Source organism: Diospyros lotus, chromosome 8 (genome assembly GCF_014633365.1).
Source record: "Diospyros lotus cultivar Yz01 chromosome 8, ASM1463336v1, whole genome shotgun sequence".
NCBI classification, from domain to species: Eukaryota; Viridiplantae; Streptophyta; class Magnoliopsida; order Ericales; family Ebenaceae; genus Diospyros; species Diospyros lotus.
The window spans coordinates 19,304,342-19,322,627 of record NC_068345.1 but is presented as its reverse complement, the minus strand read 5'-3'; positions in this window follow the sequence as shown (position 1 = coordinate 19,322,627).

Here is an 18,286-nt window from a genome sequence, read left to right as displayed (position 1 = left end):
GATGATTGATTGATTACCTGATTGATTGATTGAAAAGATCTGGGAATATAAAAGGAATGATTGATTGATTGACCAGATATAGTTATTTATTTATTTTCTATGTAATTTAGGATTTTTATTAATTTTCATGTAGAATTAGGATTTAATTATTCACCTATTTAAAGGCTTTTCCATTGTAAACATTAAAATAGAAATTATTATGAATTTTTGAATTTGAGAGATTTATCTCTTTTATCTTGTTCTTCAATGAACAAAACTTCGAACTTATCAATGGAGTGATTCCTTTGTGGCGTTCAAAACCCGAACTTATCAAAGATCTAGGCAGTCTTTGTGGCGTTCAACAATTCTTGGTTCTTGCTTCCGTATAATCAACGAGTCGGGAAGTCTTTGCCTTCTATCCGATTTTGGCTTTTCTGGGGTTTGTTTCAATCTTTTGTGAGTTTCTTTGGCCTTGTCCCATCGCGGGTTCACATCAGTTGGTATCAGAGCTTTGACTCTAAAATTGGGTATTTATCTATCCTTTTTTTTTTTCATTCTTATATCATTTAAAAACACAAAAAAAATATTCACATCCTAAGGTTTTGTTCCGTCTTTTCATTCTACGTCACATTATCTTGAGTCTTGTTATTCGAAATTCCTAGAGTCATTTGTATTAGAAAGTTGAAAAAAAAAATATTTTTTTTTTCTTTTCTTCTGGTATCTGGTTCCGTTCTTTTCGTTATTCCTCACATTTCGTTCTTGAGTCATTTTGTTTGATATTTCTTAGTCATACAAAAAAAAAAAAAATGCTTGAAAGTTTACAGGCTTTTGCGGATGTGACTATTTGTGAGATTGCCTAGAAGCTGATCCTTCCAGTTCACGATTCGAGGACGAATCATCTTGAAGAGAGAGGGAATGATGAGAATCATGGAGGGCCAACTAACAATGATACAATCTGACAAGTCAACCTCGTCAACCATGTCGGAATTGGATGATTGACAAGATTTGCGCATAAAAAGGAATGGTTATTTATTGATTGGTTGATTGCAAAATTTGGGCTCATGATTGATTGACAAGATTTGAGAGCATAAAAAGGAATGGATGATTGATTGATTACCTGATTGATTGATTGAAAAGATCTGGGAATATAAAAGGAATGATTGATTGATTGACCAAATATAGTTATTTATTTATTTTCTATGTAATTTAGGATTTTTATTAATTTCCATGTAGAATTAGGATTTAATTATTCGCCTATTTAAAGGCTTTTCCATTGTAAACATTAAAATAGAAATTATTATGAATTTTTGAATTTGAGAGATTTATCTCTTTTATCTTGTTCTTCAATGAACAAAACTTCGAACTTATCAATGGAGTGATTCCTTTGTGGCGTTCAAAACCCAAACTTATCAAAGATCTGGGCAGTCTTTGTGGCGTTCAACAATTCTTGGTTCTTGCTTCCGTATAATCAACGGGTCTAGATTTTAATATAGTCTAGGTTCTTGTTCGTGAATCAACGAGTCGGGAATTCTTTGCCTTCTATCCGATTTTGGCTTTTCTAGGGTTTGTTTCAATCTTTTGTGGGTTCCTTTCACTACAAAAAAAATCAGTTTTAGTGACGGAAAAATCCGTCACTAAAAACATAAAATCCGTCACTAAATTTTTCTGTGACGGGTTTAGTGACGGGGTAAAATCCGTCACTAAAGGGGGCGTGACAGAATTTTAGTGACGGGGTGAGTGCTACCCGTCGCAGATCTGTGACGGGATAGCAATTCCGTCACAGATTTGTGACGGGACACCCGTCACAGATCTGTGACGGGGCAGTAGTACCCGTCACAGATCTGTGACGGGGCAGTTCCACCCGTCACAGATCTGTGACGGGGGAAGTGCTGCCCGTCACAAATCTGTGAGGGAGAAACAGTGCTCGTCACAGATCTGTGATGGGGAAGTACTGCCCGTCACAGATTTGTGACAGGGATTCCCGTCACAAATCTGTGACGGGGAACTGTCTGTCACAAATCTGTGACGGATATGACAAGCCGTCACAGATCTGTGACGGGAAGTACTGCCCCGTCACAGATTTGTGACGGGCACTACCCGTCACAAACACTCTTAAAATAAAAAAAATAATTAAAACAAACAATTTGTGACAGGTAGTACCCCCGTCACAGATCTGCGACGGGAGTACCCGTCACAAATATTCTTAAATATAAAAAAAATAATATTAAATAAACAATTTTTAGTATATATTTTTAGTATATAAACTTAAAATATTAAGAAAATATTTTTAGTATATAAACTTAATATTTTTAGAAAATATTAAGTTTCTTAAAATATATGTTTTCTTAAATAGTAAGTTTATTTTTAGTATATAATTTTTTACGTATTTTATTTAAAATTACAATATTTTTCATTAAAAATATATCTAAACTTAAAAATAAAAAAATAAACATTATTTACACATGCACGAGTTTCCTAGTCCAATTATTACATATCAAAATAACTAAATAATTAATTAGTTGTAGTTTAATTATTTAATTAAGCATTACAAATAATATAAACAATTAAACTAAAACTAAACTAATTAATATAAAAATAAACTGCTAAACTAACACAAAAATAAAATAACTACAACTAAACTAACACAAATAAATTATACTTAAACTAACAGAATATAATTAAAACTAAAACAAAATAAAAAACATAAAATACTTAGCTTGAGAGCACCGAAGATAACTGAAGAAGAAGAAGAACCAAGAAGACTGTGAAGAACCAAGGAGACAAAGAGACTATGAAGAAGAAGAAGAACCAAGGAAACTGTGAAGAAGAAGAAAAATCGAGACAGTGAGAGAAAGGGAGGGGGGGCCGTTCAAAGGTGTGGAGGAAGAGTGGGAGGGAAAGGCGGGCGGGGGTTATTTTAAAGGAACGATTGTGACGGGATGTCAGTCCCCGTCACAGAACTGTGACGGGGTGTCAGTCCCGTCGCAAAACTGTGACGGGGCGTCAGTCCCCGTCACAATTCTGTGACGGGGCGTCAGTCCCCGTCACAATTCTATGACGGGGCGTCAGTCCCCGTCGCAGAACTGCGACGGGATTGACATGTCCCGTCGCAGTTCTGCGACGGGAAACCTCGCTCCCGTCGCTAATTTGCGACTGGAGATTATTTTTCGTCACTATTTTGTGACGGGATACACTATCCCGTCACTGATTTGAGACGGAAATAGATATCCCGTCACAATTTTGTGACGGTAATTTCAGACCGTCACTAAACCACTTTAGTGACGGCTTTCCATCACTAAACCCGTCACAAATTAGTGACGAAAGCATCCCCGTCACAAAACCCGTCACTAAAACTGATTTTTCTTGTAGTGTTTGGCCTTATCCCATTGCAAGTTCACATCAGTATACCAACTGGCTGGACGTATAGGCGTCAGTTATCAGCTATTACGATAGACTATAGATAGGTCGGGCAAGCTGGTACCGCCAGACACCCACCTTTGGTGTTGTGCCTATCATGAAGTGGTTATGGTTTCCTATAGGCGTGAGTGGTAATGACAAGCAGCATGAGCTGTTGACCGGTGGGGTAACGTGTTGACTGTTTAGTGACACTAGAGCGAACCATCATCGAGCTGAGAGCGGCTGTTGACTGGTTGTTTCTAGTTATGGATTGTCGACCAGTACCTGGTCACTGTCAATCAAGACTACCATTATGTGGCATATTGCATGACATTATATTGCATGGGATTAGGTGTACATCCATTGGGGTTATGCTTTGTATGTACGGGGATGTGTGTTCATTGGTATAACCCGGTTGGCCTGTTAAGTGCCAATTTGTGTACGATAGGCGCGCATGTGCATTTAGAGCATTTTGCCTGTGTGAGTTCTTAAATGGGCATAGCGTGGCCTGATGCTTGGCTTATGGAGGCTTTGTCATTACGTTAATGTTGCAAGAGCCATTGCATTTATTATCTGTTGCATCGCGTGGTTACCATTGATTTGGTTTATGATTGAGGATTGTGATACGGAGTTGACCCTTGATAGCTATGAGCAGATGCTGGGCTCCAGATAGCTATGATTCAGGGACTCCGGTATGTGACTGTGATGAGAGCCTCAGGCTCATGTGGATCTTGTTGTGGGAGCTTCGGGCTCATGCGCTTTATGCCAGCCAGTTCATGGCTGTGGCAGGTTGGTATGCTGGGACTTGGGCGCCAGGATATGCATTTCTTATGTAGGCCCCAGGGACTGTTATGTGCATTGTTATATTTTTGTTGAGCACTGGATGTCCTGTTGCATGTTATGGCGTGGCACTTTCATATATTGCATTGCACTTTGTGCGGGTGTATTCTGGGTGAGGGATGTACTCCCAACGATGTCATTGTTATGTTGCGAGGTGTACTTGATTGTGGTTTATTTCTGGTTTATTTTTGTCTAGCGAGGTACATGTCAGGTATGGTTATTTCAGGTTTTGGTCTGTTTTACCTGTATTAGTGAGATGCACTTTGGTGTGGGAGATCTATGTCTAGCCTTACCTCCATTATTTTGTTATGCTTGCTGAGCCTTGTGGTTCATCTTGTTTTTACCATCATTCCAGGTGTAGGAGCTGACGCAGTGGTTAGTCTATTTGGCGAATTAGTTGTAGATAACTGTGTGTACAGGGCAATCCCGACTAAAAGATCCATGAGGTGCGAGTTGTGATCAGGGGCTTGCACAACGTGGCTTATTGATTTATCTGGTCGTTATGTTGTTATGTATAATTAAGCCCCTGAGTGGTTTATTCCATATTTATCTGGCTTCCGCTGTTGTGGTGTGCTGTATGATTATGGTTGAATTGTAATTAAAAAGATGAGAAAAATTCTCGGATCGTGACATTATTAGTTTAAAATTGCATAATTAAGTGTATTAAGACTAAATCATGTTAAATATATATATTTTCTTATCATTAATTCGTAACTCTTTTTAATCATTCTTTTTTAACTCCAAAAATTATACATCACTTGGCCGTCACTATTAACCTCCAATAGTGATGGCCATATGTGGCCGTCACTATTGCTCCCCCCCATCCGTGACCGGCGTTTGCCGACCCTCACTAAGGGTGACATTCAGTGACTGCCTCGCCTAGCCGTCACTAATGATCGCCTAATTTGTGACCCAAACTTGCTCGACCCTCACTGAAGCTTGAACATTTAGTGACGGTCGGAGGTGGTCGTCACTAAAGGTGATATTCCGCAATTTTTTCGCATTTAGTTTAATGTTTTTTTCACATTTATTATTTTTTTCTCATGTTTACTTGGAAATTCAAATTAGCAACGAACGAGAAGCCCGTCGCTAAAATAAATTTAAAATTGTTTTATAATAATTTAAATATGTTTATAAGAACAAAAAATAAAAGAAAAATTAAAATTACCGATGAATTTAAAAAATATATTTATATTATAATTTTGAACTTCATGTCACCTCGATCATATCAAATTTAGTTAATTCGTATATTTATGATTAATCCAACAAACATATGGTATCATTAAAATTTAATACTTTATTATGTAAGGAGAAAGAGAAATTTTAAGATTAATTGTCTCGATTTTAGGCCTGTTTTATAAGGTCCAACTGTTTGGAGTCTGTAGCCCGCGAGGGCATCGTATTTAAACATTTTTTCAATTGTTGTAGGGTTTTTTGTTGCTTTTGAGTAAGAATTGGTGATCTTTTCCGTGTTTGCAATCCAAGTTTGAGTGTGTTCATTGAGGATTGTAGGTGCGCCTACATCAGGTTGGTATCGGTTTAGAAAAAAATATTATTCCCAGAAAAAAGATTTCTTCTGCTACAAAATTAAATTTAGTGATACAAAAATTTTGGTTGAGAAAATCAATTTATTACGAAAATTAATATGATTAGCAAGGATTTAATTTGTCAAAAATAAGTGTTTTCTCTACAATTTGAAAATTTTGATTAACTAATATTTAGTATTACAATAATTGTTGTGAGTAGATAAATAAAATTACTTAAAATATCATGTTATTTGAATGAAAAGTGATCAATTATCTAGAGTTAAGAAAATATGTAAATTACAATTTAATATGTTTGATGACATTAGTATATATATATATATATATTTTAGTATATCTATCTAATATGTGGATTCATTTTATTAGTTTAAAATTACATAATTAAGTGTATTAAGACTAACTCATGTTAAATTTATATATTTTCTTTATCTTTAATTTGTAACTCTTTTTGATGATTCTTTTTTAGTTCTAAAAATTATACATTCAGTGACGGCCACCCTTGGCCGTCACTATTAACCTCCATTAGTAATGGTGTGAGTTTAGTGACGGCCAGATGTGGCCTTCACTATTGCTCCCCCCATCTGTGACTGGTGTTTCCCGACCCTCACTAAAGGTGACATTCAGTGACAATCTCCCCTAGCCGTCACTAATGATCGCCCAATCTGTGACCTAACCTTGCCCGACCCTCACTAAAGCTTGAAAATTTAGTGACAGTCGGAGGTGGCTGTCACTAAAGGTGACATTCCTCAATTTTTTCGCATTTAGTTTAAATTTTTTTTCTCATATTTAGTTAGAAATTCAAATTAGCGACGGACGAGAAGCCCGTCGCGAAAATAAATTTAAAATATTTTTATTATAATTTAAATATATTTATAAGAACAAAAAATAAAAGAAAAATTAAAATTAGCGATGAATTTAAAAAATAAATTTATATTATATTTTTAAACTTCATGTCACCTTGATCATATCAAATTTAGCTAATTCGTAAATTTATGATTAATCAAAAAAACATATGGTATCATTAAAATTTAATACTTTCTGATTTAAGGAGAAAGGGAAATTTTGCGATTAATTGTTTCGGTTTTAGGTTTGTTTTATAAGGTCCGGCTGTTTGGAGTCTGTAGCCCGCGAGGGCATCGTATTTAAACATTTTTTCAATTATTGTAGGGTTTTTTTGTTGCTTTTGGAGTAAGAATTGGTGATTTTTTCTGTGTTTGCAATCTGAGTTTGAGTGTGTTCATTGAGGATTATAGGTGCGCCTACATCATGTTGGTATCAGTATAGAAAAAAATATTATCCCCAGAAAAAGGATTTCTTCGGCTACAAAATTTAATTTAGTGACACAAAAATTTTGGTTGAGAAAATCAATTTATTACGAAGATTAATATGATTAGCAAAGATTTAATTTGTCAAAAATAAATGTTTTCTCTACAGTTTCGTAGAGAAAATTTTGATTAACTATTATTACATATTAAAATATTTGTTTTGAGTAGATAAATAAAATTATTTAAAATATCATGTTATTTGAATGAAAAGTGATCGATTATCTAGAGTTAAGAAAATATATAAATTTACAATTTAATATGTTTGATGACATTAGTATATATATATATATATATTAGTATATCTATCTAATATGTGGATTCATTTTATTAGTTTAAAATTGCATATTTAAGTGTATTAAGACTAAATCATGTTAAATTTATATATTTTCTTTATCTTTAATTCGTAACTCTTTTTGAAGATTCTTTTTTAATTCTAAAAATTATACATCACATTCAGGGACGACCACACTTGGCCATCACTATTAACCTCCATTAGTAATGGTGTGAGTTCAGTGACGCCTAGATGTTGCCGTCACTATTGCTCCCCCATCTGTGACCGGCATTTCCCGACCATTACTAAAGGTGACATTTAGTGACAAATTCTTCTGGCTGTCTCTAATGATCGCCCAATCTGTGACCCAACCTTGCCTGACCCTCACTGAAGCTTGAACATTTAGTGACGGTCGGAGGTGGTCATTACTAAAGGTGACATTCTGTAATTTTTTCGCATTTAGTTCAATATTTTTTTCACGTTTATTATTTTTTTCTCATATTTACTTGGAAATTCAAATTAGTGACAGACGAGAAGCCCGTCGCAAAAATAAATTTAAAATATTTTTATAATAATTTAAATATGTTTATATAAGAACAAAAAATAAAAGAAAAATTAAAATTAGCAATGAATTAAAAAAATAAATTTATATTATATTTTTAAACTTCATGTCACCTCGATCATATCAAATTTAGCTAATTCGTATATTTATGATTAATCGAACAAACATATGGTATCATTAAAATTTAATACTTTATTATGTAAGGAGAAAGAGAAATTAATTGTTTCGGTTTTAGGCCTGTTTTATAAGGTCCGACTGTTTGGAGTCTGTAGCTCGCGAGGGCATCGTATTTAAACATTTTTTCAATTATTGTAGGGTTTTTTGTTGCTTTTGGAGTAAGAATTGGTGATCTTTTCCGTGTTTGCAATCCGAGTTTGAGTGTGTTCACTAAGGATTTTAGGTGAGCCTATATCAGGTTGGTATCGGTTTAGAAAAAAATATTATTCCCAAAAAAAGGATTTCTTCTGCTACAAAATTAAATTTAGTGATACAAAAATTTTGGTTGAGAAAATCAATTTATTACGAAAGTTAATATGATTAGCAAGGATTTAATTTGTCAAAAATAAGTGTTTTCTCTACAGTTTCGTAGAGAAAATTTTGATTACCTATTATTTAGTATTACAATAATTGTTGTGAGTAGATAAATAAAATTAATTAAAATATCATGTTATTTGAATGAAAAGTGATCGATTATCTAGAGTTAAGAAATAAGTAAATTTAAAATTTTGATATGTTTGATGACATTAGTATAGATATATATTTTTAATATATCTATTTAATATGTGGATTCATTTTATTAGTTTAAAATTGCATATTTAAGTGTATTAAGACTAAATCATGTTAAATTTATATATTTTCTTTATCTTTAATTCGTAACTCTTTTTGATGATTCTTTTTTAATTCTAAAAATTATACATCACATTCAGTGACGGCCGCCCTTGGCCGTCACTATTAACCTCCATTAGTAATGGTGCGAGTTTAGTGACGGCCAGATGTGGCCGTCACTATTGCTCCCCCCATCTGTGACCGGTGTTTATCGACCTTCACTAAAGGTGACATTCAGTGACAGTCTCGCCTAGCCGTGCGCGCGGATGCTATACAAAGGAGGGAGATGATGAATAGTAGAAGAGGAAAAAAAGAAAAGAAAAGAAAAGAAAAAGAAAGAAAAAGAAGAAAAAATAGGAAAATAATGGAAAAAAATTCTAGAAAAATTCTAGAAAATAGGAAATTAGGTTTCAGTAATATCCCGGAGATTTTGGTGAGGAAAACGACTCGACCACTCTTTTCGGGAATATGGCACGCAGATCGAAGAAACCGAAGATGCTAAGTCCAAGTGAGTAAAATTTCCTAGAAAATTTCATAAATTTCAGAATATTATTTTATGAATTTTTGTAGTGAAATATTTGAGAAAATATTTTTAGAAATATTTAATTTGGAATTATTGAGGGAAAATAGGAAGAAATAGAGAGAAAATTATAGAAAATACCAGAAATTATGGAAAAATAGGTTTTAATATTTATTTAAATAATTATGGTGATTAGGATACTTTGAGTCTGAAGTTGAAGAGACTGGTACAAATTTTGAGGTTGGCACGCAAATCAAGGCAAGGCGCGGATATCGAGGTAACCCGATAAGCTTGAGAAGGTAAGTGGTACTTCCTCAAAAATGTTTTTATCATATTGACATGCCCTGATATGTATCCATCACGTAGACTACATACATGACTATGAAATGCATAAATACACGTTGATATCATTGATCACTCGCATTTGAGGCTGTAGGGCGTACGAACTGGCACCGCTACTTTACCAAGGGTGCACCCATACACCTCGGCTTCGAAAGAGGGGGCCGCTAAAATGGTAGGTAGCATGAGGGGTGCAGTTGACACCTACGTGGTAAGACATTGCATACACACATGACATAGCATCGTGTACCCTTACTTAGATGATTTATCATCTAACTTGGGTTTTGCCCCTGGAATATTCAAACGTTCCAGGTGGAGATTGTAGCAGATTCAAGGATAAATGAGGCATGAAACGACACTTACCAGGGTGCATGAAGAATGAAATGTATGTAGCTCATGTATTCTGAACGTTTTACGAAATGTTGAAGATGTAAGAATTTATTTATGATATCAGGTTTCGTTCTTTGCTTCCGCATTTGATATGTATAGTGATTCTCTTACGAGAAAAATGATTGGGAATTCTGGGATGGATTCGAGGTATGATGTGGCTTAGCTTTAGCATTTGAAAGAAAAAATTTATTGTCTCAGAATTGTCCCAATTTATAACTCGCCCGAGAAAACGGGGCGTTACACGTGACCCTCACTGAAGCTTGAACATTTAGTGACGGTCGGAGGTGTTCGCCACTAAAGGTGACATTCCGCAATTTTTTCGCATTTAGTTCAATATTTTTTTCACGTTTATTATTTTTTACTCATATTTACTTGGAAATTCAAATTAGCGACGGACGAGAAGCCCGTCGCTAAAATAAATTTAAAATATTTTTATAATAATTTAAATATGTTTATATAAGAATAAAAAATAAAAGAAAAATTAAAATTAGGGATGAATTTAAAAAATAAATTTATATTATATTTTTAAACTTCATGTCACCTCGATCATATCAAATTTAGCTAATTCGTATATTTATGACTAATTAGACAAACATATGGTATCATTAAAATTTAATACTTTATTATGTAAGGAGAAAGAGAAATTTTACGATTAATTGTTTCGGTTTTAGGCCTGTTTTATAAGGTCTGGCTGTTTGGAGTCTGTAGCCCGCGAGGGCATCGTATTTAAATATTTTTTCAATTATTGTAGGGTTTTTTGTTGCTTTTGCAGTAAGAATTGGTGATCTTTTCCGTGTTTGCATTCCGAGTTTGAGTGTGTTCACTGAGGATTTTAGGTGCGCCTACATCAGATTGGTATCCGTTTAGAAAAAAATATTATTCACAGAAAAAAGGATTTCTTATGCTACAAAATTAAATTTAGTGATACAAAAATTTTGGTTGAGAAAATCAATTTATTACGAAAATTAATATGATTAGCAAAGATTTAATTTGTCAAAAATAAGTGTTTTCTCTATAGTTTCGTAGAGAAAATTTTGATTAACTATTATTTAGTATTACAATAATTGTTGTGAGTAGATAAATAAAATTAATTAAAATATCATGTTATTTGAATGAAAAGTGATCGATTATCTAGAGTTAAGAAAATATGTAAATTTACAATTTTGATATGTTTGATGACATTAGTATATATATATATATTTTTAATATATCTATTTAATATGTGAATTCATTTTATTAGTTTAAAATTGCATATTTATGTGTATTAAGACTAAATCATGTTAAATTTATATATTTTCATTATCTTTAATTCGTAACTCTTTTTGATGATTCTTTTTTAATTCTAAAAATTATGCATCACATTCAGTGACGGCCACACTTGGCCGTCACTATTAACCTCCATTAGTAATGGTGTGAGTTCAGTGACGACCAGATGTGGCCGTCACTATTGCTCCCCCATTTGTGACTGGCGTTTCCCGACCCTCACTAAAGGTGACATTCAGTGACAGCGTCGCCTGGCCGTCACTAATTATCGCCCAATCTGTGACCCAACGTTGCCCGACCCTCACTGAAGCTTGAACATTTAGTGACGGTCGAAGGTGGTTGTCACTAAAGGTGACATTCCGCAATTATTCCGCATTTAGTTTAATATTTTTTTTCACGTTTATTATTTTTTTCTCATATTTACTTGGAAATTCAACTTAGCGACGGACAAGAAGCCATCGCTAAAATAAATTTAAAATATTTTTATAATAATTTAAATATGTTTATAAGAACAAAAAATAAAAGAAAAATTAAAATTAGTGATGAATTTAAAAAATAAATTTATATTATATTTTTAAACTTCATGTCACCTCTATCATATCAAATTTAGCTAATTCGTATATTTATGATTAATGAAACAAACATGTGGTATCATTAAAATTTAATACTTTATTATGTAAGGAGAAAGAGAAATTTTACGATTAATTGTTTCGGTTTTAGGTCTGTTTTATAAGGTCCGATTGTTTGGAGTCTGTAGCTCGCGAGGGCATCATATTTAAACATTTTTTCAATTATTGTAGGGTTTTTTATTGCTTTTGGAGTAAGAATTGGTGATCTTTTCCGTGTTTGCAATCCTAGTTTGAGTGTGTTCATTGAGGATTGTAGGTGCGCCTACATCAGTTTAGTATCGGTTTAGAAAAAAAAATTATTCCAGGAAAAAGGATTTATTCTGCTACAAAATTAAATTTTGTGATACAAAAATTTGGGTTGAGAAAATCAATTTATTACGAAAATTAATATGATTAGCAAGGATTTAATTTGTCAAAAATAAGTGTTTTCTCTACAGTTTCGTAGAGAAAATTTTGATTAACTATTATTTAGTATTACAATAATTGTTGTGAGTAGATAAATAAAATTAATTAAAATATCATGTTATTTGAATGAAAAGTGATCAATTATCTAGAGTTAAGAAAATATGTAAATTTACAATTTAATATGTTTGATGACATTAGTATATATATATATATATTAGTATATCTATCTAATATGTGGATTCATTTTATTAGTTTAAAATTGCATAATTAAGTGTATTAAGACTAAATCATGTTAAATTTATATATTTTCTTTATCTTTAATCCGTAACTCTTTTTGATGATTCTTTTTTAATTCTAAAAATTATCCATCACATTTAGTGACGGCCAACCTTGGCGGTCACTATTAACCTTCATTAGTAATGGTGTGAGTTCAGTGACTGCCAGATGTGGCCGTCACTATTGCTGCCCCCATCTATGACCGGCATTTCCCGACCCTCACTAAAGGTGACATTCAGTGACAGCCTAGCCTGGTCGTCACTAATTATCGCCCAATCTGTGACCCAACCTTGCCCGACACTCACTGAAGCTTGAACATTTAGTGAGGGTCGAAGGTGGCCGTCACTGAAGGTGACATTTCGCAATTCTTTCGCATTTAGTTTAATATTTTTTTCACGTTTATTATTTTTTTCTCATATTTAGTTAGAAATTCAAATTAGGGACGGACGAGAAGCCCGTCGCTAAAATAAATTTATAATATTTTTGTTATAATTTAAATATATTTATAAGAACAAAAGATAATAGAAAAATTAAAATTAGCAATGAATTTAAAAAATAAATTTATATTATATTTTTAAACTTCATGTCACCTCGATCATATCAAATTTACCTAATTCGTATATTTATGATTAATCAAACAAACATATGGTATCATTAAAATTTAATACTTTATTATGTAAGGAAAAAGAGAAATTTTACGATTAATTGTTTCGGTTTTAGGCCTATTTTATAAGGTCCAACTGTTTAGAGTCTGTAACCCGCGAGGGCATCGTATGTAAATATTTTTTCAATTATTGTAGGTTTTTTTGTTGCTTTTGGAGTAAGAATTGGTGATCTTTTCCGTGTTTGCAATTCGAGTTTGAGTGTGTTCATTGAAGATTGTTGGTGTGCCTACATCAGGTTGGTATCGATTTAGAAGAAAATATTATTCCCAGAAAATGGATTTCTTCTGCTACAAAATTAAATTTAGTGACACAAAAATTTTGGTTGAGAAAATCAATTTATTACGAAAATTAATATGGTTTGCAAGGATTTAATTTGTCAAAAATAAGTGTTTTCTCTACAGTTTCGTAGAGAAAATTTTGATTAACTATTATTTAGTATTACAATAATTGTTGTGACTAGATAAATAAAATTACTTAAAAGATCATGTTATTTGAATGAAAAGTGATCAATTATCTAGAGTTAAGAAAATATGTAAATTTACAATTTAATATGTTTGATGACATTAGTTTATATATATATATTTTAGTATATCTATCTAATATGTGGATTCATTTTATTAGTTTAAAATTGCATAAATAAGTGTATTAAGACTAAATCATATTAAATTTATATATTTTCTTTATCTTTAATGCTTAACTCTTTTTGATGATTCTTTTTTAATTCTAAAAATTATACATCACATTCAGTGACGGCCACCCTTGGCCGTCACTATTAACCTCCATTAGTAATGGTATGAGTTTAGTGACGACCAGATGTGGCCGTCACTATTGCTCCCCCCATCTGTGACCGATTTTTACCGACCTTCACTAAAGGTGACATTCAGTGACAGTCTCGCTTAGCCGTCACTAATGATCGCCCAATCTGTGACCCAACCTTGCCCGACCCTCACTGAAGCTTGAACATTTAGTGACGGTCGGATGTGGCCATCATTGAAGGTGACATTTCACAATTCTTTCGCATTTAGTTTAATATTTTTTTCACGTTTATTATTTTTTTCTCATATTTAGTTAGAAATTCAAATTAGCGACGGACGAGAAGCTCGTCGCTAAAATAAATTTAAAATATTTTTGTAATATTTTAAATATATTTATAAGAAAAAAAGATAATAGAAAAATTAAAATTAGCGATGAATTTAAAAAATAAATTTATATTATTTTTTTAAACTTCATGTCACCTCGATCATATTAAATTAAGCTTATTCGTATATTTATAATTAATCGAACAAACATATGGTATCATTAAAATTTAATACTTTATTATGTAAGGAGAAAGAGAAATTTTGGGATTAATTGTTTCGGTTTTAGGCCTGTTTTATAAGGTCCGACTGTTTGGAGTCTGTAGCCCGCGAGGGCATCGTATTTAAACATTTTTTCAATTATTGTAGGGTTTTTTGTTCCTTTTTGGAGTAAGAATTGGTGATCTTTTCCGTGTTTGCAATCCAAGTTTGAGTGTGTTCATTGAGGATTGTAGGTGCGCCTACATCAGGTTGGTATCGGTTTAGAAAAAAATTTTATCCCCAGAAAAAAGATTTCTTCTACTACAAAATTAAATTTAGTGATACAAAAATTTCTGTTGAGAAAATAAATTTATTACAAAAATTAATATGATTAGCAAGGATTTAATTTGTCAAAAATAAGTGTTTTCTCTACAGTTTTGTAGAGAAAATTTTGATTAACTATTATTTAGTATTACAGTAATGGTTATGACTAGATAAATAAAATTAATTAAAATATCATGTTATTTGAATGAAAAGTGATCAATTATCTAGAGTTAAGAAAATATGTAAATTTACAATTTAATATGTTTGATGACATTAGTATATATATATATTTTAGTATATCTATCTGATATGTGGATTCATTTTATTAGTTTAAAATTGCATAATTAAGTGTATTAAGACTAAATCATGTTAAATTTATATATTTTCTTTATCTTTAATGCGTAACTCTTTTTGATGATTCATTTTTAATTCTAAAAATTATGCATCACATTCAGTGACGGCCACCCTTGGCCGTCACTATTAACCTCCATTAGTAATGGTGTGAGTTCAGTGACGGCCCGATGTGGCCGTCACTATTGCTCCGCCCATCTATGACCAGCGTTTTTCGACCCTCACTAAAGGTGACATTCAGTGTAAGGCCCCCACCTAGGTCTCCAAAGAACCAGAGCGGGTGCCTACTAAAATAGAGGCAACCTGATCACAAAGGACCTGTCATGCATGCCATTGATAAATATCAAGAGAAAACTGATGAGGGAAACTTGCCATCCTGGCCTGCATATCAAAACCTCAATCTGCTATACAACAACTGATCTCTAGGCTTACATAGCCCAGGCATGCATAACATACATCACTGGCACACAGGCCACAAAAAATAAACACAATCTATATAGACCCAAATAAACTGAAGAAAACTATAGACTGAAAGCGACAAAATAGATAAAAATAAACTCCCAGGTTAACAACAGCTAGGTCTGCATGGCCCTGTACACCGTCTAACCCATAAGTCGGGAACCGCTAGACTGGCCCATGATTGGGTCCTTGCCTTTACCTAGAATGAAGAGAAATAAGGTGAGTCCAAATGACTCAGCAAGCTCATAAGAAAGGAAGGCACAAAGAATGGGCACTAAGAATACACTTGCCTCTCAAGTACATAACAAACTAAAACCCATGCATAACATGTCATGTAGGCTTATAAACTGAAACGGGTATCAATTGAAAAGTAATTGTAACGACCCATTACTGGGTCTAGAAGTTTATTAATATTTTAATTGTGAAGATTTGGAAATTTTCCCTAATAAATTGAATGTTGGAAAATATTTTTAAGTGTCAAAAATTTATGTATTTAAATTCATGAATTAGGTTGCCTATTTGGGCCAAATGTTTAAGGTCCATGAATGTGATGGGTTTAGAGAAATCCCATGGGGCTAAAATGAATTGGGCAATTAGTAAAGTGGGCATGGACATTATATATATATATGTGCATATCTTGATGTGACAAAAATTTATATAAATAAATGATGTACTAAATTAATGGATTGGTCTTTGGAAACTTGGGTTGAGCCCAAGGGGAGATTTTGTATATTGCAAGTGTTGTATGGTTGTGCAGCGCATTGGGCTTAATGTTATGTTGAGGCCTTTTGGTGGGCTAATGAAAATGGGCTATTATAATTAATTGAGCCAATGAGTTGGGCTTGGGCCCATGTAAGTGTATGAGTGGATTTTTGAATTGGGCTTAGGCCCATGTGTAAAATATGAGAGATGGAAATTTAACAAATGAAATTATATATATATATAATTTTATTTTGTGGATTAAAAGAAAAGAAGAAAAGAATTGTAAAATGCAAAGTGACCAAATGGTCCTTGCTTTATTGAAAAAGGTAAGGGCAATTAGGGAATTTCATAAATGGGTTTTATTATAAATGAATTTATGAGTATAATGGAGTAGAAAGGAAAATGAAAAAGAAAAGAAAAAGAGGTAAATGACCAAAAGGGGTTTAATGAGTTGTGGATTGTGTTTAAAAGAGATGGGCAAAATGGTAAATTGCCAAGGGAGTGGTTGGAAGGTTGGTGGGCGGCCATCCCTCCTCCATGCCTTCTTCTTTTCCTTGTCTTTTCTTTCCTTCCTTCTCTATCCTCCCGATCGGCCATCTTCTTCACCATCTTTTTCATCATCATCTTCTTCTTCTTCTCCATTTTGATGTCTATGGAAGCTTGAAGCAAAGTTGCAGCTAGGTGCGTTCTTATCCTTGGGTTTTTCTTCATCAAAGGCAAGTTCTTCTTGCATCTCTTTTTAGTTATGCAAGTTTATCTTCTATTTTCTTTTACATTGCAAGTTCCCGTTGATTTCTTTCTTGTTAATGCAAGTTTGGATTCTCTTTCTCTTGGGTCATTTTTGTGAGTTTTCATTAGGGTTTAGTTCACCCTAAATTCTCAAAGGAATGACACTTGATTGATTAGGAATGTTAGAGGAGCAAGATTTGGTGTATCTTGCTTGGGGTGTTGATTTTTGTGGGTTGTCGTAATGATTTTTAAGTTTCAAATCTCTGTTGGTCGACCAAGTTTTTCTGTCGGTCGACCAAGTATGTGTTTTGTTCTTCAGTCGGTCGACCAAGCATTTCGATCGGTCGACCAAGTAAGTATTTTGTTCTTTGGTTGGTCGACCAAGCATTTCTATCGGTCGACCAAGTATATGTTTTTCCTTCTGTTAGTCGACCAAGTGGTTCAGTCGGTCGACCAAGTGTTTTAGTCGGTTGACAAAGTGGGCTGTTAGTCGACCAAGTGATTTCAGTCGGTCGACCAAGTGATAATATAAGCCTCTGTTAGTCGACCAAGTGATTTCAGTCGGTCGACCAAGTGATAATTTAAGCTTCTGTTAGTCGACCAAGTGTTTTTATTCGGTCGACCAAGTCCCTATTTAGTCGACCAAGTCTTCTTCATCGGTCGACCAAGCCTACAGTCGGTTGACTGACTCTTTTATTTGGTCAACCAATAGAATGCATTGATTCTTTCTTTTTGGTCCGATTCTTTTCTAGTGCTTGAAATTCTTCCCCAAAGCTCTTGTGATGTTTTAGTTGGCTTCAAAAATCATCTCGTCGATATGTAAGTGTTCCAAAAATGGGGAAGTTAATTAATGGTGGGAATTAAAGATGAAAATCATGAGTTTTAATGGTGAATTCATGTAATCAACTTGTTTGACGTTGAGAAATAATATGAAGATGAATCCCAATGAATGATACCAAATCATATGATGAAAATATTATTAACTCATGAGAAAATAAAACCTTGATATGTTTAAAGTGTGCATGATGTCCATGATGAGAACATTTCTAATAATGAAGCATGCCAATATGTTACTTGAAAACCTTCATGAGTATTGCATAGTACTATCAATTGTGATATGGAAAATGAATCTTAAATAAGGATGCGAAATCATGTGATGAAAATACCATTGGCTCATGTGAAGATATAGTCTTGAAATGTTTAAATGCGCATGAT